Raw genomic sequence first — 26128 nt, forward strand, 5'->3', positions numbered from 1 at the left:
TGGATTGCGAGAAAGAATTAGAGAGGAAAGCTAGAGGGTATGGACAGGTACAAGGGCTGTACAATTTAAACTCTGGATGGAGGAGTGAAAGGGTTTCTCCACCCTTAGTAACTCCTAAGATTAGGAGTCTAGATAATGTACCTGGGCCATTCCTCCAAGCTGGTCTTTTGTATGGCATGTCACCAGTCTTATTCTATCCTAGAGACCTGGTGCATGAAAATTTGTGCACTTGGGAGGAGTCCCTCAGCCTGGCCTGCACTCTCTTGTAGTCTGTGACCCCTCAGGGGATATCCACTTGCCGGCTTAGGCCCGCTCTGTGGGAGATTGGGCCCAAGCTGGCAGTCAGACATCCCTCTGGCAGCCTGGGAGCCCTTGGGGGATGTCCAAGTAATGGCTGAGGCCTGCTCACCATGGGGAGCAGGCCTAAGCTGTTAGTCAGACATCTTTAACGCTGTCGTGGAGGCGGAGAAGCTCCCGCCACCGCTGCTGAACTTGCCAGCATGAGCTGGCTTCTGGCTGGGCAGCACTTGCCCTGTGGAAGCACACTGACCACCAGGGGGCAACTCCTGCATTGAGCATCTGCCCCATGGTCGTCAATGCGCATCATAGCAATCGGTCATTCCCGGTCATTCTGCTGTTTGGGTCAATTTGCATATTACCCTTTTATTATATAGGATAGTGACTTACTGCATGAGTCACATGGCTTGCTCTCCTCTCTGAAGTATGTCCCATTTTCTTATGTGTGCATATATACAAGTATTTTGTTATAAATGACAGTTAACAGATTTCTAATGCAACTAGGCTTAGAAAGGACAGCACTTTTATATAACATGGTTTTGTTACTGGTTGGTGCGGGATTTGTTTTTGGTTTGAAGCTTAAGTTAAAAGGAGGATTACTAGTACATACATTGAATTTGTGAAATGAGGGATAATTGCATAAAGGAAGAGTGGGTTTACAAAAGACAAGATTCAAACTCAGTTGCACCTGGGTTCCTGTAGAAATTCGACAGGTCAATAGAAAGCCAAATATGAAAAGTATTTTAGCCTTGTAGAACCAAAACAGACAGATCTTTATTAGATATAATGTTTTTTGCTTGCTTTTACTAGTCTCACATCATATAAAGACATTTGATACTCGGGAATTGTCAATGTATAAAAGAATTTGTTATACGGATTTCATCCTAAAACCATATTTTGTTTTGCATATCTAATGAAGTGAAAGCAAGACACTTTTGTCCTTCTGTCAGCATAACAGGCTTCTTAATATTTTCTAATCCCTCACACATTGACTATAAAATAGTTATTAACAAGTGAAGAACACACTATCCCAAATGACCACAATTTGAAATGCAAATATAATTTCCTAATATATAAGAACAGATACTTTAGTGTTAGAAAGGGCTATCTCTGAATTGGTAACTTATGGTGGATAAGCCTCAGTTTCCATATGCCATAATATACATAATATCCACTTCCTGCAGTTTTAATGAGTATTAATGATAAGATGCACATGCAGCACACAGTAAATGCTTACTAAATGTTAGCAAAAAAGAATCCTGCCAACAATAAAGCAGGGGGGTTCTTGCCTTTTAAAAAATATCATCACTGAGGATATGTTTTATTGATTTTAGAGAGAGAGATGAGAGAGAAAATCAATGGAATGCCTCCCATAAGCTCCCTGATCTGGATTGAACCTGCAACGTAGATATGTGCCCTGAATGGGAATGGAACCTGAAATCTCTTGGTGTACAGGACAACACTCCAACCAACTGAGCCATCTGGCCAGGGCGATTTTCTTATTAGTGGTGGTAACTTTGATAACTGTATTGAGGTGGTGTCTGCCATGCTCCCATTGTAATTTAGTCTTTTCCCCTTTGAAATGAATAAATAGTTTCTTGGGAAGAATTTTGATACCTATTTTATTCAACAGTTTATAATTTATTACTACTACTGATCTCAGTTATCAGAGTTAAATAACTAAGGAATATTTGAGTGTATATACATTGATAACTACTGCATCAATATGGCTTACTTATTACAGCAAAAAATTTTCTCCAGGATAGGTAATTCTATAAACTACTAAATAATTTTCTTTGGAGAAATTCCTTTGCTTGTTTTAAGAAAACTCTTAAAATTTTACTTGGGTAAAGATATAACTAATGAACCAACAGTTTAGTTAATGTCTTGTTTAAGACCCTTGCCTTGTTATTTCCCTCAATCCTAAACTATTTAAACTAAACTAGTAAATTGTAAACTTTCCCCAATCCAAACAGATCCCTACCTTAAAAAAAATTCTTTAAATCACTGCGCCCGGATCACAAAATCTTATTAATAGCTCACTTCCTTTAAATATTGGTCAAGATGGTGTTCTTCCATATTGAATAAATTCAAATAAATTTAATTTTGACTTATTAATAGTTTGCTGACATATTGGGTGTGTCCACCTGCATACACACATGTATACCCACTTTTAAACCTATATTAATTTCTCTAATTACATGACTATATATCTGTCTATATCTACCTATACGTATATCTATGTGTATACCTATACCTATCTATCTATCTACCTATCATCTATCTACCTATCTATCTATCATCTATCTATCTATCTATCTATCTATCTATCTATCTATCTATCTATCTATCTATCCATCTATCTATTTGTATGTGTATTTAAATCCATATGTGTAGTCTGGCTGGTTTTGCTCAGTGGTTCAGCATCGACCCATGAACCAGGAGGTCATGATTCAATTCTCAGTTAGGACACATGCCTGAGTTGCAGGCTCAGTCCCCAGTAGGGGGAGTGCAGGAAGAAGCTGATTAATGATTTTTTTTTCTCATCATTGATTTCTCTCTCTCTCCTTCTCCCTTCCTCTCTTTGAAATGAATAAAAATTAGTTAAATATTCTAAATGTGGTGCTGAAAATAGACTGAGACATTTACAGACAGAAATGGGTAATCGTCATCAGTTTATAATCAAAGAACCAGAAATTTTAAATAACTATAATACATTCTAATCTATTTTGGAAAGAAAGATGTTTTATAATGTCAAGCAAATAAGTCAACACATATATTGTACACAAAGGACCATTCAAGTTAGGACAGAGGCCCAGTGCCCATCTTCTATGGGACAACAGACCCCGCAATGATGCTGTGGCCCTGACCACAGTAGAAGTAATGGCATGTTAGGATGCTTACTATGTGCTGGCCATTGAATTATGTACTTTACATAAATGTCCTCATTAATCTCTACAACCGTAAGAGGCATGTTTAATACTTTTTAATTTGTTTTAACTAGATGAAGACACTTATTTTAAAGCCAAATAATCTAATTTCACACAGCAAGTAGAGAAAAAGCTAGAATACCAGTAAAACTGAGTGGTCTGATTTCAATCTACTCCTTTTATAATTCTGAGCAAAGGAAGATTACCTTTTGGTATAATTTATTGTTAATTATCTCCTTTTCATTGTTTTTGAGAGAGTATGAATCCTATTATGGATTACAAATGAACTAATATACAAACTTTCTAAGTATATGTGAGCTTAATATGTAATAAGCACAAAAAATTTATCATCTGTGTGCCTAAAATGAAATTGTTTGGGAATAATTACCTCATATCACATGAGCACACTGCCCATTTTCTTGCCAGTGTATAATTTCATGTCCCCAGCATGGACAGAAGAGTAAGCATCAGGAAATGACTGAGTATGCACTTGAAGATTTTTCCCCTGGTGATACATCTCTCGTTGTTATTAAATTTTTAGAGGGAAAATAAAATCTTCCTTGCTAAAGCTAAAAGAAATTAATATATTCATATGTGTATGTATGTGCACATATTTATAAAATCATAATAGAACATGTGAGTTCCTCAGGAGTTTGAAGTTGAAATATTCTAACCAAATCACTGGGTTAGAAATAACTCCTATATCCAAGTACTATATCCACTAGGAAAAATTAAGCACAGATGACCTATTTTTGTAGGTTCATTTGATACCAACACACCAGAAACACTTTGTCAAAGCAAAGGAGACCTATGTAATAACACAGATTTCACTGTTCTTAATTTTCATATTAAACTTTTTTAAAGAACATTAAATGATTAAAAATGAGTATACATTAAATATATATGATGGCACATTTTAAATGGTACATACACTGTATAGAATATATAAAATAGCCTATATAATAAAGAGGTAATATGCAAATTGACCATCACTCCAACACACAAGATGGCCCTCCCCATGTGGATACAAGATGGCCGCCACAAGATGGCCGGCAGGGGAGGGCAGTTAGGGGCGACCAGGCTTCAGGGGAGGGCAGTTGGGGGAGACCAGGCCAGCAGAAGAGGGTAGTTAGGAGCAATCGGGCTGGCAGGTGAGCAGTTAGGTGTTGATCAGGCTGACAGGGGAGTGGTTAGGGGGTGATCAGGCTGGTAGGCAGAAGCGATTAGGGGCAATCAGTCAGGCAGGCAGGCAGGCGAGCAGCTGGGAGTCAGCATTCTGGGATGGGGCCTAAATGGGCAGTCGTACATCCCTTGAGGGGTCCTAGATTGGAGAGGGTGCAGGCTGGGCTGAGGGACACACACACCCCTCGTGCATGAATTTCATGCACCGGGCCTCTAGTATAAATATAAAATATATAAATTATATAATTGTGCACCTATTTGTTTAATGTATGCTAGTATATTTACTTATTATTTACTTTGCTTTTCTTAGAACAAATAATGTTCTATTTTGCAGACAAGGAAATTAGGCTATTACTTACTAACTGACTCACACCTAGGAAATTATACAATTAGGAAAATTATCTAGATCAATTGCATTCTTTTTAATCATGGTATAATTTTCAATAATATTGGACTGCATACATTATCCCTCATTCTTTGATCTTAGACATTCAAAACTTACTCTGTTTTATTTGTTTGGATTCTAAGAATTATAAATGCCTAATCAAAGTTTAAGACATTTTAAATTGTAATAAATTTTTTTGATGTATTTATACAATAACTAGAGGCCTAATACATGAATTCGTGTGCTGGTGGGGTCTGACCAGCCCATCCCAATCAGGGCTGATCAGGCCAGGCTGACCGGGGGGAGAAGCCATGAGCGGTTGGCCAGTCAGCCCCAGCCCCGATCAGGTTGCAGGGGTTAATCAGGGGCAAGGTCGGTGTGGCGGGGAGGGGCTGCAGGTGGTTGGCTGGCTGGCCCTGCCATCTGGTCGAACTCCTGGTTGAACTCCCAATTGAACTCCTGGTTGAGGGGACAATTTGCATATTATCCTTTTATTATAGGTTACTTTAAACATTTTCTCATAATCTAAGTTGTGAATATACAGAAAATGATGACACCTCCAAGTGCTTCAAAACTGTTTTCACTGCTTACTTTGCATTTCAAAGTGTTATGGAGTATAAAAGTAATAAAATCCAAGAAATCATTTCTTAGGAAACTGCATATGAAATAAAGATTAAATAATTATTTGCGAAGATACATTTAATTTAATTCATATTACAACTCTACAAATAAGGAGTTAAAGTGTAGAATAAGTGAATTTAAAGAATGTTGTTTAGCCAAGACTTTTTGAAAGAGATGAGTTTTCAGCTGCTTTTAGCAGAAGAGGAGAAAGTACTGTTAGAAATCAGTAGTATGAAGATGTTTTCTTATCTGCCAACTGAGCCTGGGTATAAAATCCCACTAATTATTAAAAGTACCTTCCTTTTTTTATTATTAAAAAAATTATTTTTATTTTTTTAATATGTTTTTATTGATTTCAGAGAGGAAGGGAGAGGGAGGGAGAGCTAGAAACATCAATGATGAGAGAGAATCATTGACCAGCTGCCTCCTGTAGCTTCCCTCCCCCCTCCCGCCCCCCCTCCCCCCCCCCCCCCCCCCCCGGCACTGGGGATCGAGTTCGCTTCCCAGGCATGTGCTCTGACCCAGAATCAAACCATGACATCCTGGTTCATAGGTCGATGCTCAATCACTGAGCCACACCAGCTAGACTAAAAAAGTTTAATTTTGACATCATTGCAGGAGTTCCCCTTCCTCACCTTCCTTTATATATTTTCTCAACATTTATTTTACGCTTAATTTTTGAAAGTTATTATTTATTACCATGGAATCATTTCCTGCAATCCTTTTGATCAAAGCTTTCAAGGATAAATTTAATCACAGTACTGTCATCCTTTCTCCTCTACTATATTTGGAGCTTCCACTCATTTGAAGCATATATTTTTATTTTTTATAAAACATTGAAGTTAAGTAATAGCTTCCTGTTATCAGCAAATCATGATGATGAAAAACATCACCTCTATTTTGGTACCTGTATGAAAGTATCAGATTATTTAATGTAGATCACAAGTGTGCATTGACACTTAAGTCTATTCTATCTTTATTCTATCTTATACCCCTTTCTGTTTTTTATTTTGTGACATAAATCTTCATACAACTTTGTTTTTTACTCTACATATTATAATGATAGGAATAAGTTTTGTAGAATAAATGGAGCTCTAGGGGAAACTTTATTTCTAGAAACATCTTCTGGGTGAGAATGAAGAGTATATAGTCTTATAACCACATAGATTTCAAGTTTTCAATTGCTCTGAATCTCTTTATAGATGACCCTCTCCAAAAAATAAATAATCATAATATTTGACCTTGGACTAAGCTAATGTTACACTCTCAAATGCTGTATTTAAATTCAAGCTTTTAATACTATCTATAGTTACAACCCCAACAAGTTCTGCACTGTTCTGTAAGCGTCCCAGTGAAGGACATTTTTTGGTTTTCTACAGTTTTCTTCATGACAAAGAGATCAACTTCACCTTTAGATCTAACCTTCTGTTGGGCAATACTTGCTAGGTAGGTTTGGAGAGTATATTTATTTCCCTTAATAATGCTTGGGATCTGCCATGGAATAAAAGAAACAAACATTATAATCAGTAGAGGTTGTGCTTGTGTGTAAAATAAGATAGGGGTTGACCTTCTTTGTGTTATTTTTTCCCCACGTTTTTTCTTTTTTTGACCTGACTCTTGTATCTGTTTGGTGAAGTACCTCTGTGAAAGTTTAATAAGCAGTCTGTGGAATCCTTAAAGAATGCAAGATTTTGTGTGTTTTGGTGTTGAAATGTAGAACTAATTCTCACTTGATGTCAGAAGTGCTATCTCTATTAATAATTTGACAACTGTTCCAAAATATATCTTTTGGGAGAATATTTTTGAATTGGAGAAATAGACTAGAATAGAAATATAAATAAAGCAAAAAGCAAAACATTATCCTTTTTTTATTTTTCTACTTTTTGCCTAGTGGCAATATAATGTGTGTCAGAAAGTTTGTTTCTTTTAACCAAGCTTCTCCAAAATTATTTGTAAAATTTATAAAGTTTATTTGTTAGAGCAGTTTCAGGCTTACAGAAAAATTGAACACTAAATATGGAGGTTTCTCATATATTCCCCCCTCCCTCTCACCAGTTGTCTCCCTAAACAGTTTTCTCTATTATTAACATCTTAACGTTTGTTACAGTTGATGAACCAATATGATACACTAGAGGCCCACTGCATGAAATTTGTGCACTGGTAGGATCCCTAGCAGCTGCCAGCTGCTGACTGGGTACTCCTTCCCTTCCCCTGGCCAGCCCCATCCCTTGGTCGAACTCTTGAATGAACTCCCAGTCGAGGGGACAATTTGCATACTACGTTTTTATTATATGGGACCAGAGACCTGGTGCATGAATTTGTGCACTGGTGGGGTCCCTCAGCCTGGCCTTTGGGGATTGGGCAAAACTGGCAGTTGACATCCCCTGAGGGATGTATTAGTGAGTGAAGCAGCAGGCAGTGGGGAAGGAGGCTGAGCCTGGGCTGGGCACCATGCCACTCACGCTCATCCCAGCCCCACTGCACCTGCTGCCCCAGCTCAGTAGGCTCACTTCCACTCCACTGTGGTTTCTGCACGCCCGTCCTAGTGATACTGACATGCCCATGACCAAGAAGCGGCTGCAGGCTCACACCCAGTCAGTTCCGATGCCGGTCCTGATCCCGATCCCAATCCAGATGGGGGAGGGACCTGCAGGAGGAGTGTCTGTGGGAGAGGCTCCCACAGCCACAGCTGTGCTTGCCAGCCATGGGCCCAGTGTATGGTGCCCATTGGTCAGCTGAGCAGCACTCCCCCTGTGGGAGTGCACTGACCACCAGGGAGCAGCTCCTGCATTGAGCGTCTGCCCCCTAGTGGTCAGTGTGCATCATAGCTACTGGTCGAACGGTCGAATGGTCGATTGATCGCTTAGGCTTTTATATATATATAGACTAGAGGCCCAGTGTATGAATTCGTGCACCAGTGGGGTCCCTCGGCCTGGCCTGTGGGATCGGGCCGAAACCGCCTCTCCAACATCCCCCGAGGGTTCCTGGATTGCGAGAGGGCGCAGGCCATGCCGAGGGACCCCACCAGTGCATGATCAGGACTGGAGAGGGGCTGCGGGAGGGCTCTAAGGCGTGTCTGGTCAGTCTCGCTCAGTCCCGATAGGCTGGACCCCAGCAGCAAGCTAATGTACCAATTGGAACATCTGCCCCCTGGTCAGTGCACGTCATAGCGAGTGGTTGAGTGGCCTTAGCATATCATTAACATATTACACCTGGATTGGTTGAACGGTTGACTGGACACTTAGCATATTAGGCTTTTATTATATAGGATTATAATTAAAGTCGGTAGTTTACAGTTTGGTTCACTCTTTGTGTTTTACAGTTCAATAGGTTTTGACAAATACATAATGTCATATCCACCAGTAAGATATACAGAATAGTTTCCTATTTTTAAAATGCTACATGCTACACCTATACATTTCTTCTTCTCCTTCCTCCCTAACTCCTGGCAACTACTGAACTTTTTACTTTCTCCAAAGTTTTGCCTTTCTCAATATGTCATATAATTAGAATCATATAGCATGTTGCCTTTCCAGACTGGCTTATTTCACTGAGAAATATGCATTTAAGTTTCCTTCATGTCTTTTTGTAGCTTGATAGGTCATTTACTTGTACAGCAGAATAATATTCTATTGTAGGGATGTACCTCGGTTTATTTTCCATTCACCTATTGAAAGACAGTTTGGTTACATCTAGTTTTTGGCACTTATAACTAAAACTGCTATAAATATGTTTGTGTGGGGTGTTGTGTGGATGTGTTTCACTTATTTGGGTTAATACCTGTAAGCATGATTGTTGGAATGTATGCTAAATTATGTTTGGTTTTATAAAACAAAACAAAGCAAAAACAAAACTGTCTTCTAAATTGGCGATATCATTTTTTGCATTCCCACCAGCAATAAATGAGAGTTGTTCTTAGTCCACATCCTGGACAGCATTTGGTGTTGTCAGTGTTTTGGATTTTAGCCATTCTAGTAGGTCTGCAGTGACATCTCATTGTTTTAATTTGCAATTTCTTAATGATATATGATGTTGAGCATCATTTTATATGTGTATTTGCCATCTGTATATCTGCTTTCATAAATAACTGTTAAGACTTTCTCCTTTAATAGGATTGTTTGTTTTCTTACTGTATTTCAAGAGTTCTTGCATACTTTGGGGGTACAAATATCTATTTTGAAAATATTTTCTCCAAGTGTGTGACTTGTCTTTTCATTTTCTTAGCAGTGCTTTTTGCAGAACAGAAGTTTTAAATTTTAATTAATACAACTTATCAATTTCTTTCTTCATAGATTATTTGTTTGATGCTATATCATTGCCAAACCCAGTCATCTTGGTTTTCTCCCCTTTTTTTCTAGAAGTTATTTGTATTTTCTACATAGATCATTATGTCACCTGCAAACAAAAACAGTGTTATTTCTTCCTTTCCAATAAAAATGACTTTTACTTCCTTATCTTGTCTTATGACGTTAACTAAGACTTTCAGAAGTATGTCCTTCTGGGACATCCTTGCCTTCTTCCTGATCTTAAGGGGAAAGCATCTAAGCTTTTGCCATAAAGTATGTTAATTGTAGGTGTTTTTTGGTAGATGTTCTTTATCAAGTTGAAGAAGTTCCCCTCTATTCCTTCTGGCATCTTTAGGGAGAAAATATATTTTCTTACTCTTTACAGCTTCTGAAGCCTCCTGAATTTCTTGACCCTCCCCATCTTCACAGTGTACCACTCCAATGTCTACTTCCTTCTGTTGCATCTTCTTTTTATGAATTTGACCTTCTTCTCTCCCTCTAATTAGGTCCTTTATGATTACATTTGACCTCCCCAGATAACCCAAGTTAATCTACTCATTTCAAGATTCTTAATCACATGTGCAAAGTTTATTTGCCATATAAGGTAACAATCATAGCTACCACTTCTGAGGATTAAAACCTAAACATCTTTGGGAGGCCTTCATTCTGTCTACCACAATAACTTTTCTTGCTTTCATTTTTGCTTTTTAAACCCTCCACATTCATGTAAATTTAAGTGAACCATCCCTTCCATGGTGAAATTTAATGAGATTTTGTTTTCTTCTTCCTTTATATAATGTGTACACTTTTTTTTCCTGAACTTATTCCATATAATAAAAGGGTAATATGCAAATCGACCGAACAGTGGAATGACCAGTTGCTATGATGCGCACTGACCACCAGGGGGCAGACGCTCAATGCAGGAGCTGCCCCCTGGTGGTCAGTGAGCTCCCACAGGAGGAGCACTGCTCAGCCTGAAGCCGGGCAAGTGCAGTGACAGTGACAAGAGCCTCTCCCGCCTCTTAGGCAGCTCTAAGGAGCAGCGAACCAAGCAATATGGAGCAGCAAGCTGGCGGGCAGTAAGGAGCGAGGACTCTGGACTATGAGACGGATGTCTGAGTGGGCCTAAACCCACAGGCTGACATCCCCTGAAGGGTCCCAGACTGTGAGAAGGCACAGGCTGGGCTGAGGGACTCCCCAAGTGTATGAATTTTCGTGCCCCGGGCCTCTAGTAATTTATATTTGTTTGGGCTCACACAAAAATGTCTTTTAACTTTCCTTATTGTCTTCAATATTTCCTTTTAGTAATCTTTCCTCTTTTTCATTACTATACAATCTTAAAAATACTTATTCATTTAACAAATACATATTTTAAAATATATTTTTATTAATTTCAGAGGAGAAAGGGAGAGAAACATTAATGATAAGAGAGAATCATTGATCAACTGCCCCTGCAGGCTCCCTACTGAGGATCAAGCCCTCAACCTTGGCATGTGCCTTGACCAGGAATTGAACTGTGATCTCCTGGTTCATGGGTTGACACTCAACCACGGAGTCACACTGGCCGGGCACCAACAGCAAATACTTATTATGACCTTATCATATGTCCAGTTCTGTGATAGGCACTAGAAAGCAAAAGAGACGCTTTTTTTTTTGTCTTAATAAAGCTTACAAGTCACAAAAATATCCTATATAATAACGAGCTAATATGCAAATGGTCATCATGCCCTCAGGCCATCACACCTTAATGGCTCCGACACTCAACACTGAGGAGAGAGGAATGGGGACCAGCCAGGCACAAATGAGCTCATGAGAAGGAATGGGGACCAGCCAGGCCCCAGCCCGGGAGAGGGACAAGCTGCCCACCCCGTGGACCCGGGCACCCGCGGTTGCACCTGCGCTTGTCCCCCCAGGAGAGGGACAAGCAACCCTCCCTGCAGTCCTGGGCACCAGCAGCTGTGGCTGTGGCCTGGGAGAGGGATAAGCCACCTGCCCCGCGGTCCCAGGAGCCTGCAGCTGTGGCCTGGGCAAAGCCGCCTGCCCACGGTCCCCTGTGGCTGTGGCTGGCCTAGGAAAAGCTAGCCCTGGTCCTGGGTGCCTGCGACCAGCCAGAGGGAGGGAAGCCTGGGTACCAGGTGCCTGCAACCAGCCGGAGGAGGGAATCCTGGATCCCAGGTGTGGGGCAAGGCAGAGGCAGTTAGGGGCAATCAGGACAGCAAGGGAGCATCTAGGGGTGATCAGCCAGGTAGGCAGGTGAGCCATTAGGAGCCAGCGGTCCCGGATTGTGAGAGTCAGTGAGACATCCCCTGAGGGGCCCCGGATTGGAGAGGGTGCAGGGCGGGCTGAGGGACAACCTCCCCATGCACGAATTTCATGCACTGGGCCTCTAGTCTATATTCTATACGAATAAAAGGATTATATGCTAATTAGACTGGGAGACATTCTGGACATCCTTCTGGACAAAGCTATGGTGGAGGGGCCAAGGAAGAGGCGATTAGGGGTGAGCAGGCTGGCAGGAGGAGGCCATTGGGGGCGAGCAGGCCATGGGGGCGGGGAGAATCAGGGACAAGTAGGCCATCAGGTGGGGCAGTTGGGGGTGAGCAGTCTGGAAGGCGGGGCAGTTGGGGACAAGCAGCCTGGAGGGGGGACAGTTGGGGTGATCAGGCTAACAGAGGGCGCCGTTGGGGGCAAGCAGGCCAGTAGGGGGGCAGTCAGGGACAAGTGGGCCTTCAGGGGGTCAGTTAGGGGTGAGCAGCCTGGAGGGGGGGCAGTTTTGGGTGATCAGGCCAGAAGGTGGGGGTAATCAGGCCAGGAGGCAGAGTGATTAGGGACAATCAGGCAGGCAGGCAGGCAGGTGAGCAGTTAGGAGCCAGCGGGCCTAAACCAGCCGTCGGACATCCCCGGAGGGGCCCCAGATTGGAGAGGGTGCAGGCCTGGCTGAGGAATACCCACCTCCCGTGCATGAATTTCACGCATCCGGCCACTAGTACATATATAAACCCTAATATGCAAATAGACCAAATGGTGGATCAACCAACCAACTGAACCACCGGTCACTATGATGTGTGCTGACCACCGGGGGTGTGAATGGAACATGGCAGGCATTGGCCACAGCGGGATGGTGGAGCAGGTGAGTGGGGACCAAGGTGGGGTGCTGGTCGCTGTCATGGGGCAAGCCTCTGGTGGTAACTGAAAATTCTTTGCTCCTGCGTTCTGTGGTCCTGCCTGGCGCTTGCACCTGCTGCCAGCACTGACCCCGCTCACACCTGCGGCCGGCGCCTGGTGCCAGCCCCAATAGCTAGGTGCCATCAGCAGGTGCAAGCAGTGGCTGCTGGACCCCATCGTCCCTCAGGACTACTCCAGCTCCCCCTCTCCTGAGGAGAGATCAGGGCTGGAAGCTACCACTTGCACCCACTGACAGCATTGGCTCCGCTTGCACCTGCTGCTGGTGCCAGCCCCAATCCCTCCATGCTGTCAGCGGGTGCGAGCAGGGCTGGTGCCATCAGCATGTGAGAGTGGCAGTGGTGGTAGAGGGACTGCAGGCAGACAGGGGACTGGGGCCGCAGTGGGAGGGGCAGGGTGGGGACATGAAGGATAAGCCAAGACACGCCTCTGTGTCCACCGCAGCCTCAGGGCCCACAGTTCCTTTCACGGTGCATGAATTCATGCACTGGGCCCCTAGTGTAATTATAATATGGGAGAAATTTAATGGAAATAAGGTAATATGAAATTATATAGTAGAACTGAGCTGGTCTGGTTGGGGCAGGAGTGGTGGTGGTGATGATGGTGGAATTTAGGAAAACAGACTTTTACATGGATAGTAAAGTGATACTTGAGGTTTGGGAGATGTTCCAGGAAGGAACTAGCATTTAAAGAGGCTTTGAGAAAGAAAAATGTTCAAGAAATTGAAAGAGAGTCAGAGTGACTGAGTATGGGTAACAAGGAAAAGGCACGCAATTGGGACTTTGCAGGTTGCAGGTAGCAAGGGCTTGGTCTCTACAGGCTTTTTAAGCCATGTTACTACTTCTCACTGGTAAGTGTGGGTTTTAAGCAGTGAATTATCATGATTATATTTAAGTTTTTAAAGGGATCATTATGATAAGTACATTTATTTAGAAGTTAGTTGATAGTTTCTTATAGTCTGATTACATTATACAGTAATTTTTCAAACTACCTTCTAGATAGTCAACTGGGTAAGAAGATTTTGTCATTATTTTCTGGCAGTTTGTTTTTAGTTTTAGAATAAAGAAAAATATATTAAACGTGGAATATTAAAATGAAGGGAATGAAGTGTTAGATGCTGTACAATCACTTGTTGCTTTGAGCTTAGCAGTTTAGCAGTTTTCCCAGAGAGGCTGCATAGAGGTCAGAAAAGGTGTTTTAGTGATGTTTGCAAACTGAATTACCAGGAACCTAGTAGGTGTTCAATACATGTAAATTAAATAAAAATAGTTAATTTCATTGGAAATGTTACATGAAGAATATTTGTTTACACTTACTGCAGGGAACTGCAAGTTTTCACACAGAGAAATGGAATTTCACCAAAAAGAATGTGGACATTTGTTCTCTTTTTTATTGCCATAGTAACAATGCACTTTTCGGTGTGTTCTTATAATATTCACCAGTTTTCTACTTTCTGTTCTTTAAAAATAGGAAGAGAACACACTATCCATCTGGAAAGAAAAATAATAAAGATAGCATTAAATATAATTTAAAATAAAATATGGAGTCATTTAAAAAAAATCCTCACCCAAGGAAAGGTTTATTGATTTTTAGAGAGAGAGGAAGGGAGAGAGAAAGAGGAAGACAGTGAGGGAGAGAGAGCAAAACGTTAATGTGAGAGAGAACCATCAATCGATTGTCTCCCATAGACCTGACGGAATCGCACCCTCCATCCCTTGGTGTACGGGACAATGCTCCAACCAACTGAACAACCCTACCAGGGCAACATATGCAGTCATTTTGTTGAGTATCACCATATCCACACAAAGTAAAAAAATATATTTTATAGTATAATATCAGTCTGAAAACTCAAGGGAAAATTTGTGACATCTTTTGTATTAACCACTCCACATGATTTTGAGGTTCTATGACTCTATGTATTTCTGTAAGAAACCATGGTAAATAAGGTACTGGATTTCTTTTCTGATGATCTCACAAATCTCAGTTTATCTGTAGATCTTAATTATCCTCCCTATAATATTCTGCCTCGCTCATTGTTCCAGGTCAATATGCTGTTGTTCTCTTAAAATGTTGCATTACTTATGTTAACATGTTTAGTTCCATATCATTTGCTTTGTGTCTGATTTAAAAGAGCAGTTCTAGTTTTATTAATACACATAAGATTAGGAGCAAGTACCTTAGTATATACAAGAGATTAACTGGGCACTATATTTCACAAAGGGAAAAAAAATGCAAGTGTTCACAGGGGTAGTAAATGAATGTTGTGTGTGTAAGTATGTATACAAGTGTACCTACATGTACTAGTATATACTATATATATATACTAGTATATGTATATATATATATATATATATGCATATATGCATTGTGCTATACATGTATGTATATATGCACAAAATAATAAACATGCAAGTTAAAGGTCTGAGACTAATGAATAATAATTAACATAAACAGTTATCCATCTTGTCCATAGGGTAACTATTTTATTTTGGTGAAGGCAAAAACAAAGAGTATTCATTATATGCTTATTTATATTATTATGAAGAGTACCTCCTATTAATAACTTTGTCTCAGATTCATTGACTAACCAAGTTCAAAGAGAGAGTTATCGGTATATGGTAGAAAGCCCAAATATCATGGAGCCAGGCATAGCACATTTCATCTGCGCAGGCTTCATAGTCGTTTCATATGTAAAAATAAATGGTCATGATTACAAACTTGTGGCATTAGTTGTTATGAGGATTAACTGGAAACATGTTTATATAGTGAACAGAGAATGCTATTTCTCTCAAATTTGAAGTCAAGGAACAAAGAGATTAAAAGTTATTTGGGGATAAATAATAATCTCCATTATCCATAGTTTTAATGTCGCTTTTAATATAGGTGGAAAAAGAAGTTTCCTACATGATGTAATTTGCAAGTTGCCAAAAATGTTTATGCTTTACAAAATGTTATCCCACAATAGCAGTGAATGTGTGAAATTTTCATACGTATCATTTAATTTTTTGTTTTTAAGACCTTGTAGGCACTAATAAACTGGTGATTTCTTACATTCGTGTCATGTCTTAGAACTTACAAGACTTTTCATATTTATTATTCACTTAATCTTTATCCCAACCTGCAATTTAGGCATTTTAAAGATAATAATTTCAAAGTTGTAGGCCTGGTCCAGGTCAGACCTGAGAAATGAACTCAGTGCTTTTAACTCCAATGAGTATGAACAATTGTCTTTTCAATGCCATGGCTGACTGAAAACAAAACCTGGATATGTTTTCTCCCAGGATGAATATAAGGCATATCAAATTATCTCCTATGAGGAAAAGTATATTCCAAGGTAAATGGACATAGGGAATAGTCATTAAGGAACAGTTTAGAATACTTTGTGATCTGGTTCTATTCCAAACTCATGTCTCTCTGTTCCTTGACTTGCATTTTATAATTTAATCATTAATTCAATCATTTATTGAATTACAGCTATAATGAATCAGGCACTGTTATAGATACTGGGAATGCAACTGTGCCCAAAATGATAAAAAGACCTGCCTCTGTGAATATTAAATTAATGTTGGAGATATTAAAATGCTTCTTGATCTTTCATAAGCCATATCTTTTTTACCTATGGCCCTACTCTCTACAATGTTCTTCCCTAATTCACCTAGGTAATATCTACTAATATTTAATATTCATCTTAGTTCTCACATCTTTCAGGAAGTCTCCCTGTATCAATTTACAATCTGGATAATATTCCAATATTTTATGTGCCTCTAAGATTACACTTAACATATTTCTTTAGTGTTATCTTGTTTTCCTTTTAGTTAATATCAGGGTCCTGGTCTTCTTTGTATGTGTATCACCCATGCCAAACCTTGAGTCTTATACAACTGCATAACACAGGTTTTTTGGACAAAAGAATAGACTTGCTTTGCAAATATGACTAGGAGCTTTCCTTGCTTTAGTACAGTATGTGTGTGTGTATATTGCTGATTGAATTTTAGTGAATGTTTAACTGAATTTTTCAGAGTTATTATTCATTGATCAAATGACCAGTTATCTGTCAAATTTCTACAGCAACTTGGAACCATGTAGTCATGTTTTCCCCCCGTCTTTGAAAACCGTGAAATAAACAAAGAAATACATAAGATAATTATGTTAACAGAAACATAAGGCAGCAAGTTATTCACAGTTAATATAGCAAGCACTAAATAAATGTTCTATCTATGCCTTTAAATTCTTTTAATGCTTGGTGTGGTAGTGATAAGGTAAGAGTTTGTGAATTAAGAACAACTCCACCTTCACCTCCCCCACACACAGCTAATGACTGACATTCTTACTACCATTTTCAATGATTTTGAGCAGCACATTATCCCAAAGATAATAAAAAAAAGAACAAATCCCAAAACCATTAGGGAGAAAAATTACCTATGGAGCTGGAGCTGATCTGATATATGCAGCGAAATTGGGGATCGCAACTTGAATAACGACCCGGAAGCCTGACAGAGTGATCGATAGGCTTCTGTAAACCCATGGGGCGGCTAGAGGATTTCTTTGCTCTCCATCTGCAGTCGTAGTAAGTGGCATGGTTCTTTTAATCTGCCCTGAAGTGTATTAGACTATATGATGAATTAACATGGATTTATCTTCCTTTCTCACTGTCAGTTTTATAAAAATAGGAAAAACACACTATTAGACATATATATTAAATAGTCATGTTGTAGTTCATCATTATCCTTTTCCTCAGTGATTTGTTTACTTATTATCTATGGTTCCTTCTCATCAGCTTAGCTTTATTTTGTTCTGCTAAATGAACACTTAAATAGTTGCTCATAGCATCTACTAGCCCATTCTCCATGCTTCCTTTTACAATTCTTCAAATAGTCCTTCCTCTCACCATCATGCTGTGTCCTTCAGAAGCCATGTGTAGAGTAGGTATGTGGGCAAGCCTGTGACTTTGCTGCTCAGGGACTATACAGTTGGATAACTTTGACCACGTTACTTACCCTTTCTGCATCTTCCTACTTTTGAAATAATACCTCACAGTGTTGCAATGAAGATTGAATGAAACTGCAAACAAATCATTTAGAACTCTGGAAACACCCAGAAGTGTTAATTTCTGCTCCATTTATGAGGGTAGTTCTTTTTTTTTTTTATTGTGTTTTCACATTTGATTTTTTTAAAAATTATGAGAACAAGTATAGAGGAAACAAAGGATATATTTGAACCCTAATTTTATGCATAAAGAAACGTAGTTACTAGCCCAAATTCACTTAGCTAAAAAGGCATAGAGGCAACAATCTTTCTATTATAAATTGGGTATTCTAGCTCCTATTCATCATATAATTTTAGATTAATAAAGGGGAATAGGTGGAAAGAAATTATTATATTTTGGTGACTACAACATACCAGATTCTCTACTAACCACGTAATTTTCATTATTTCATTTAATCCACACTACAATCCTGAAAGGTGGATACTTATTTTATGAGTAAATTTAGACTCATGGTGGTTAATTTTCCATTGCTCACTCAGCCAATATGTAGTGAATTTTAGATTAAAATTCAGACAATAAAAACCTTAATATATGCCCTGACCAGTTTGGCTCAGTGGATAGAGCATCAGCCTGCGGATGCAAGGGTCCCAGGTTTGGTTCCGGTCAGGGGCATGTGCCTTGGTTGCGGGCGCATACCCAGTGGGGGGTGTGCGGGAGGCAGCTGATCGATGTTTCTCTCTCATCGATGTTTCTGGCTCTCTATCCCTTTCCCTTCCTCTCTGTAAAGGATCAATAAAATATATTTAAAAAAAAACACAACAAAAAAAAACCTTAATATATATTTAATCTTACCATGTCACCTTTCATGCTTGGAAGAATATTAGGGATAATTTACACCAATCATCTTTTATTAGATGAAGTTTGGTCTAAGAAAATCAACTTATTCAAGACAACTCCAATACTTGTCTTCTCAAACTTTGTCTCATATATATTGGTTAGAAATTTTTAGCCTTTATTTGACCTATTACTTTCTTATAGCCTTGTTTCCTTCGCCACTAATATCTCCCATTGTTTTTATTTTTTCCCCATTGCTTTTTAGAGAGAGTGGAGGGGGAGAGGGAGGGAGGGAGAGAGAAAAATAGAGAGAGAGAAACATCAATGTGAGAGAGGCAGATCAATTTGTTGCCTCCTTGCAGGCACCTCAACCAGGGCCAACCAGGCCCGGGGATCGAACCTGCAACTCAGGTACATGCCCTTGACGAATCGAACCCGAGATCCCTTGGTGCTCAGGGCCAATGCTCTGAGCAACACTGGCCAGGGCATCTCCCATTATTTTTTAGTCTACATGTCCTTATTAGATTGTTTACTAAGAAAAGAACCCTGGTTTCTTGCCTGCAGCTGACAGTGTGATACTTGATAACAAGTAATTGTCTTTCCCTCCCTCTTCTATTTGCTTATGTGATAAAAATGGTAGTGAATAAATTTTAAAGTCCCCTGCCACGTACTAAGTGCCAAAAGTGATCATTGCTGCATAATTTCTAATATCCTTGGCAGAACCTCTTAAAGCTATTTCAAGTATGTATACAAAGAAGCATGATGGTTATTTAAAAATATATGTATATATATATATTTAATTCTTTTTATCAGAGAGTCTATATTTATCAAAGTATATATTTTCTGGTTGACCCTATTTACAAAGCTCCCCCTCCCCTTTATTCTTCCTATGCTGTTTGTGTGTTTGTTTGTTTTTCTAATTTCCCCAAATTATCTACCTTTTCAGATCATCTATTTTTTGGCTTGACTGTCTTAGGAATCCTCTAGATCTTCAAAATAATAGCCAAGAAGTTTTAAATATGGCCCTCTTCTTAGATATGTGAGATATAGTTGTCATAATGGCTGATTTTTAACACAGATGACATCATTTTAACATCATAATAGAAGTGAGAATTTTTAGTTCTGTCAAAATCAAAGAGTTACTAGAAAGTTCATTTTTTTATAGGAGACACAAAATGGATAAAACCAAACACATTAAAAATCTCATAATTGATCTTGGGACATCTTAACACAATGACCTCTTTGGCAATTTCTTTATGACAGCACCTTGTAGAAATGTGCCTGGCCATGAGGAGAAAGCAGGTTTTTTTTGGGAATGGTCTGCCATTGAGGTTAAAATCTACAAGCAAATATAAATATTTATTTATTTGAACAGAGGCCTGTTTATGTCAAAACTTTATGAAGCTAGTTCCTGGTTTCAAGTTAATTTTACAACATTTTCCCATTTGATCTTTATAATATAGGGTGGGGCAAAAGTAGGTATACAGTTGTTCATATGGAAAATAATACAATCTACACTAATAAAAGTGAAACATACAAATTGACCACACCTTCGCTACACCCACCAGCCACGCCCACCAGCCAATCAGGAGCAAATATGCAAATTAACCCAACTAAGATGGCGACGGCATGGAGCTGGAGCGAGCAGGAGCTTGGGTTGGGTTAACCCCAGGGATGGAGGAAGCCAAGCTTACCGCCTGCCCTGCCGGGCCTGGGCTCCGCTCAAGGCTACAAAGTTTCAATTATAGAAGATAAATAAATCCCAGATACCTGCTTCCAGCCTGCGGCCATGACCAGCCTGAAAACAGCCCTCAGCCCCTCACCCAGGCTGGGCAGGCACCCTAGTAGTAACCCCCACCCTGATCCGGGACACCCTTCAGGGCGAACCAACTGGCCCCAAATTGTGTACGAGGCCTCTATCCTATATAATAAAAGGGTAATATGCAAATTGACCCTAACAGCAGAACGACTGGAATGATTGGTCACTATGACACACACTGACCACCAGGGGGCAGACGCTCAATACAGAAGCTGACCCTGGTGGTCAGTGCGCTCTCACAGGGGGAGCTCTGCTGAGCCACAAGCCAGGCTGATGGCTGCCAGCACAGCGGTGGTGGCGGGAGCCTCTCCCCCCTCCTCAGCAGTGCTAAGGATGTCAAACTGCAGCTTAGGCCTGCTCCCCGCTAGCAAGTGGACATCCCCCGAGGGCTCCTGGGATGCCAGAGGGATATCTGACTGCCAGCTTAGGCCCGTTCCCCAGGAGCGGGCCTAAGCCAGCTGGTGGACATCCCCTAAGGGGTCCCAGACTGCGAGAGGGCACAGGCTGGGCTGAGGGACCCCGCGAGTGCACAAATTTTTGTGCACTGGGACTCTAGTAATAAATAATAACAAGAATAGACTCTGGGTTTTGTGTACTCACAACTACTGTAAATCAACTTTTGGCCCACCCCGTATATCTTTATAAAGAAAGACATACATTAGTATTCCTATTTCACAAGTAAGGAAAATAATATTGAAGTTAATTTAAACTGATCAGTTTATTGTTACTAAGGTAGTTATTTCTGCAATAAAATTAATTTGCCAAATATTTATGTTTACAAAATCCATCAAAATATTTTTAAATGTAAACACATATGCTTATTCACCATGACATTGAGTGAGTGTCAAGGAGGGGAATTTTGAATCTTTCCAGATGGCTATTTTCTAAATGGATAGGCAATAACATTAGTGTTGTGATCAGAAATAATTTTCTTGTGTGTATAGTATCAGTCTCTCTCCTTCAGATTCTTTGTGCTCTTGAGAAAACACAGCATCCCTCTTGAATAAGGTGCAGTAATTGCATATTCTTTGTGGAAGAAGTGAGCTGGGACAAACAAAAGCCACTGCTGTGTTTTATCTGGCTTCTTTTTTTTTATTTTTTATTTTGAGGATAAGTTTATTAAAGCTGGGGACAGTGAAACAACGAAGGGCTTAGGATAGAAGAAGCAACAGGAGAGAGCCTAGGTGAGGCTGCTTTGGTTCTTCAGAAACATTCTAGGAAAGAAGGGAGCCAAGGCAGGGCTGCTGTCAGCCCACTGGAGAGTCAGAGAAAAGAAGGCCTTGGAAACAGGTTCAGGGAGTTAGCCTGGGACTAGCTGCTGCTGCCCATTGCTCCCCTGGTTTCAATTCTCTTGTGGGGACCCTTAGAGTTGGGAATATGCACGCCTTTGGGGGAAGAAAAAGAGGAAGGGAAAGGCGCAGGTGAGCTCCTGGGAGGGAGAGCATGCTTATCTCGCTTCTTATAGATAAGCACTCTAAGGTCAAGTCAAGGTTTTATGCTCCTGATCTCTTTATTAATTGCTTTAAATTGTGATAAGAGGCCAAAACACAGGAATCCTTCTAATGTATTTCCTAATTATTTTATGTGTGTATACATATGATATCTCAGAAGAAACGGGCAAAAAAATAAAAAAAGGAATTTATAATGAATTTAAAAACAAGAAATGTGGAGACATAATGCTTAGACACCCATAGTGGTCTCAAGTACAGTTCATGGCCATGTCTGAGGACATTTGTCAGTTTGAAGAAAATTCAAAAAAATTCATAAAACTCTTTTTATAGCCTTAAACAAATCTGAAATGTAACTTTGATTTTTGATGTGCATAGAAATCCCATTATTCATACAATTATGATAATTACATCCTCTAAAGTTATACATGTCCTTGCAAGGACCACATTGGTTGGTTGCCTGTAAATATTTTGCTAATAGGATACAGTTTGTCTCACCTAATATATTTTCCTGCCATTTTCATGCTGCTGTTCACATTATTAAATTTGTAATTCTGTTTTTATGCTTGTGTGGCGTTATATCCCCAATTCTCAAAAATGGACCCATGACTGAAATGTGGTTCACTGAAGCATAAAAAGTGATGAAAAGAGGAACATAAATAGTACAACCCAAAATAACATCGTAAACAAAGAGAGAACTGGTCTCCAGTGGTGAATAAGGAATGCAAATCTGTATATGCTGGGACACATCGATCTGCACGTGTCATGATTTCACATATGCAGCAGGAAAAGAAAAGTGCAAATAGGAAGCACATTTATGAATATATAAAAAATTGAATTATATATGACTGGAGGTTAATTTACCACTATTCCCCAGTTCATTTGGGGTTATAAAGCCTTGTCAAACAGGGGCATCTGCGTCTGGTAGGATTATTTCTTGAAGTTTTAATGGATGTGTTCTCTTTGCTTCCTTGTGAAGTCTCCTGCTTGCACCCTGAGGAATATTCCACCCTCCTAGACCACATGAGTAAGGAAAATCACTCAATTCAGCATCATCAACAGAAATATTAAGATGATATAGAAAGGGGGGGGGAGAAAAGAAGGAAGGAAAGAAATGGAGAGGGGAGATGAGAAAAAAGAAGGAGAGGGCAGAGAAGGGAAAAAGAAATGAGGGCAGGAAAGAGAGCTAACAGCCTCTGTTACTATCTGAGGAGTCGGCAGAAAATACCTTTACTTTTAGACACCAGAAGGCTAACGGGATCCTGGCTAGCTGAGGAGCTATTGTTTTTGTCTCCCACGGAGAGGTCCACCAACAGATGAACTGCAGCCCTTGGATTTGAACACCAAGTTGCAATGAAAGTTTCCTGTAACCTAGAGATGCCCCCTTAGGTTTGTCCACTCCCAAATATCTCATCATCTGTGACTGACTCGCCATCCTACCGTCTGGGGCATGCTCTATGCTCACCCAACTGTCTTAGTCACCAGGTTGTCTGGTGGGGTTGTGGTGACAGTGGTGATGGTGGTGGTGATGGTTTTCTTTCATTGCAGGGTTGAGGTTGGGGGGAGTGGGAAACAATAAATTGGAAATTGTCATTTGACCTGGGGCATCTGTGAACATAGGATTCCTATTTTAAATCCATTGATTCTTTTATTCTTAATCTAGTAAACTAAGGGAGATGGTTTTTTATAACATGCATAAAATAATTCCCATGCAGTAAAATTGATTGATATTGTTGCCAAAGGTACAGAAGAGACCAAGAGTAGGAGAGGCATTTAATGTTTCACTCTTTACAGCAAAAGCAGTTTAGAAAGCTGCATAGCCAACTGCAATATTAATGAATAATATTACTGTCTAAGAAAAAAGCAGAAGGTGCTATTGCCAAAAACCTTTTATCACATAATATATTAGGATAATACATAATATTAATTATGTATTAAAGGAAAAAGAACAATTACTATGTTGTGGGTGCTGCAGATACTTTGCTAAACAGTTGAATGGAACTCAACTATACAGTTTATAAATAATTGGCTTATGCACAGAGCAGATATGTGAAAATCATAGTTGGTGATGTTTAATTTTGTTTATCATCGAGGAAATTGTGATGCTGGGTAGGGGACTTTTTGTTTGCCTTTTCTTTCGTGGCCTTGGCTTTCATGGCCTTGGCTTTTGTGGCAGTGGCCTTGCTCAGAGGGTAAAGAAGAAGAAGAGGGGCTACTCTGTGGAACAGCTTGAGTGTGCTTTAATCTATAGACAACTTCATTCTTAGTGAATAATTTGTGAACATTGAAATGCTTGATTTAATATGTCACGAAACAGTACAAATGTTAATTCCTTCCCATTGTCTCACCTAAATCTGTTGTTCAGTGAAAAAGTGGGCAGTGAGTTCAACAATCTGCTTTTCCTTGTGCATGTACCCTCTCTGAGCTGGATAATGTACCTATATTACTCTGAAGTTCTTGTTGATGTTAATATGCTCTGTTCACACACTAAATAGCATTCACATATTTCAAGTAATTTCCTCGGTAGTGTATCAAATATATATATATATATATATATATATATATATATATATATACACATATATGTATACAAATATACAAATATATACAAATATACAAATATATACAAATATACAAATCAAATGTATATATACACACACACACACATACTATGTTAACTTATTTGAGCCTATCCTTCAGAGCTAAAATAATAATGTTTAATATTGGGGAGAAGATATTAGGTTTTCTAAGTTGATTTTGCAGCAAATTCTTTATCTTTGCTACTCTGATTAATTTTCTATCATTTGATTTATTTTTTCACTTGTTGAAGAAATACATCAATAAAATAATTAAAATGAATTTAAAGATCACATTAAAACTCAGTAAGAGAAAATGAAAAAAAGAACTTTAGAAACAAATCTAATGTAGAGTGAATTAGGAATTCATCCACTGATCTTCAAAGACACAAGATCCATATCCATTTTTTCTTTTGAAAATTTAGAAAGTGAATATTTTTAAACTGGATATTATGTTTGTAGCTACTTTCATTTAGCCATTATTGAAACTAGGAGGACTTTTATATCCACTCATCTACTGATGGGCACTTGAGCTATTTATTTCCAGATCTTATCTATTTTAAATAATGCTGTTATGAATATAGGAGTGCATATATTCTTTCTGATTGGTGTTGCAGGTTTCTTAAAATATATGTTCAGAAGTGGAACTTCTGGGTCAAACAGCAGTTCTATTTTTTAATTTTTTGAAGACATTTCATACTGTTTTCCATAGTGGTTACATCAGTCTGCATTTCTACCAGCAGTGTACTAGAGTTCTCTTTTCTCCACAGCCTCGCCAGCACTTGTTTGTTGATTTATTGATGGCAGCCATTCTGGCAGGTGTGAGGTGATATCTCATTGTAGTTTTAATTTGCATCTCTCTGATGATTTAGTGACATCAAATATTTTCTCATATGTCTATTGGCCATCTGTATGTCCTCTTTGGAGAAGTGTCTACTCATGTCCTTTGCCCATTTTTTAATTGGATTGTCTTCCTGGTGTTGAGTTGCATATGTTCTTTATATATTTTGGATATTAAATTCTTATTAGATGTATCATTGGAAAATATGTTCTCCCATACAGTAGGTTCTCTTTTCATTTTGTTGATGGTTTATTTTTCTGTGCAGAAGCTTTATAGTTTGATATAGACCCATTTGTTTATTTTTTCCTTGTTTCTCTTGCCCTAGTAGATTTATTGGCAAAAATATTGCTACATGAGATGTCTGAGATTTTACTACCTATGTTTTCTGCTAGGATTTTTATGGTTTTGCAACTTACATTTAAGTCTTTTATCCATTTTGAGCTTATTCTTGTGTCTGGTGTAAGTTGGTGGTCTAGTTTCTTTCTTTTCTTTTCTTTTCTTTTCTTTTTTTTTGCATGTACTGTCCAATTTTCCAATGCCATTTATTTAAGAGGCTGTCTTTATTCCATTGAATTCTCTTTGTCAAATATTAATTGACCATAAAAGCATGAATTGATTTCTGGGCTCTCTGTTTTGTTCCATTGATCTATATAACTGTTCTAGTGCCAGTACCAGAGTGTTTTGATTACAATGGCTTAGTAATATAGTTTGATACCTGGTATTGTGACCCCTCCAACTT

Source organism: Myotis myotis, unplaced genomic scaffold (genome assembly GCF_014108235.1).
Source record: "Myotis myotis isolate mMyoMyo1 unplaced genomic scaffold, mMyoMyo1.p scaffold_m19_p_1, whole genome shotgun sequence".
NCBI classification, from domain to species: Eukaryota; Metazoa; Chordata; class Mammalia; order Chiroptera; family Vespertilionidae; genus Myotis; species Myotis myotis.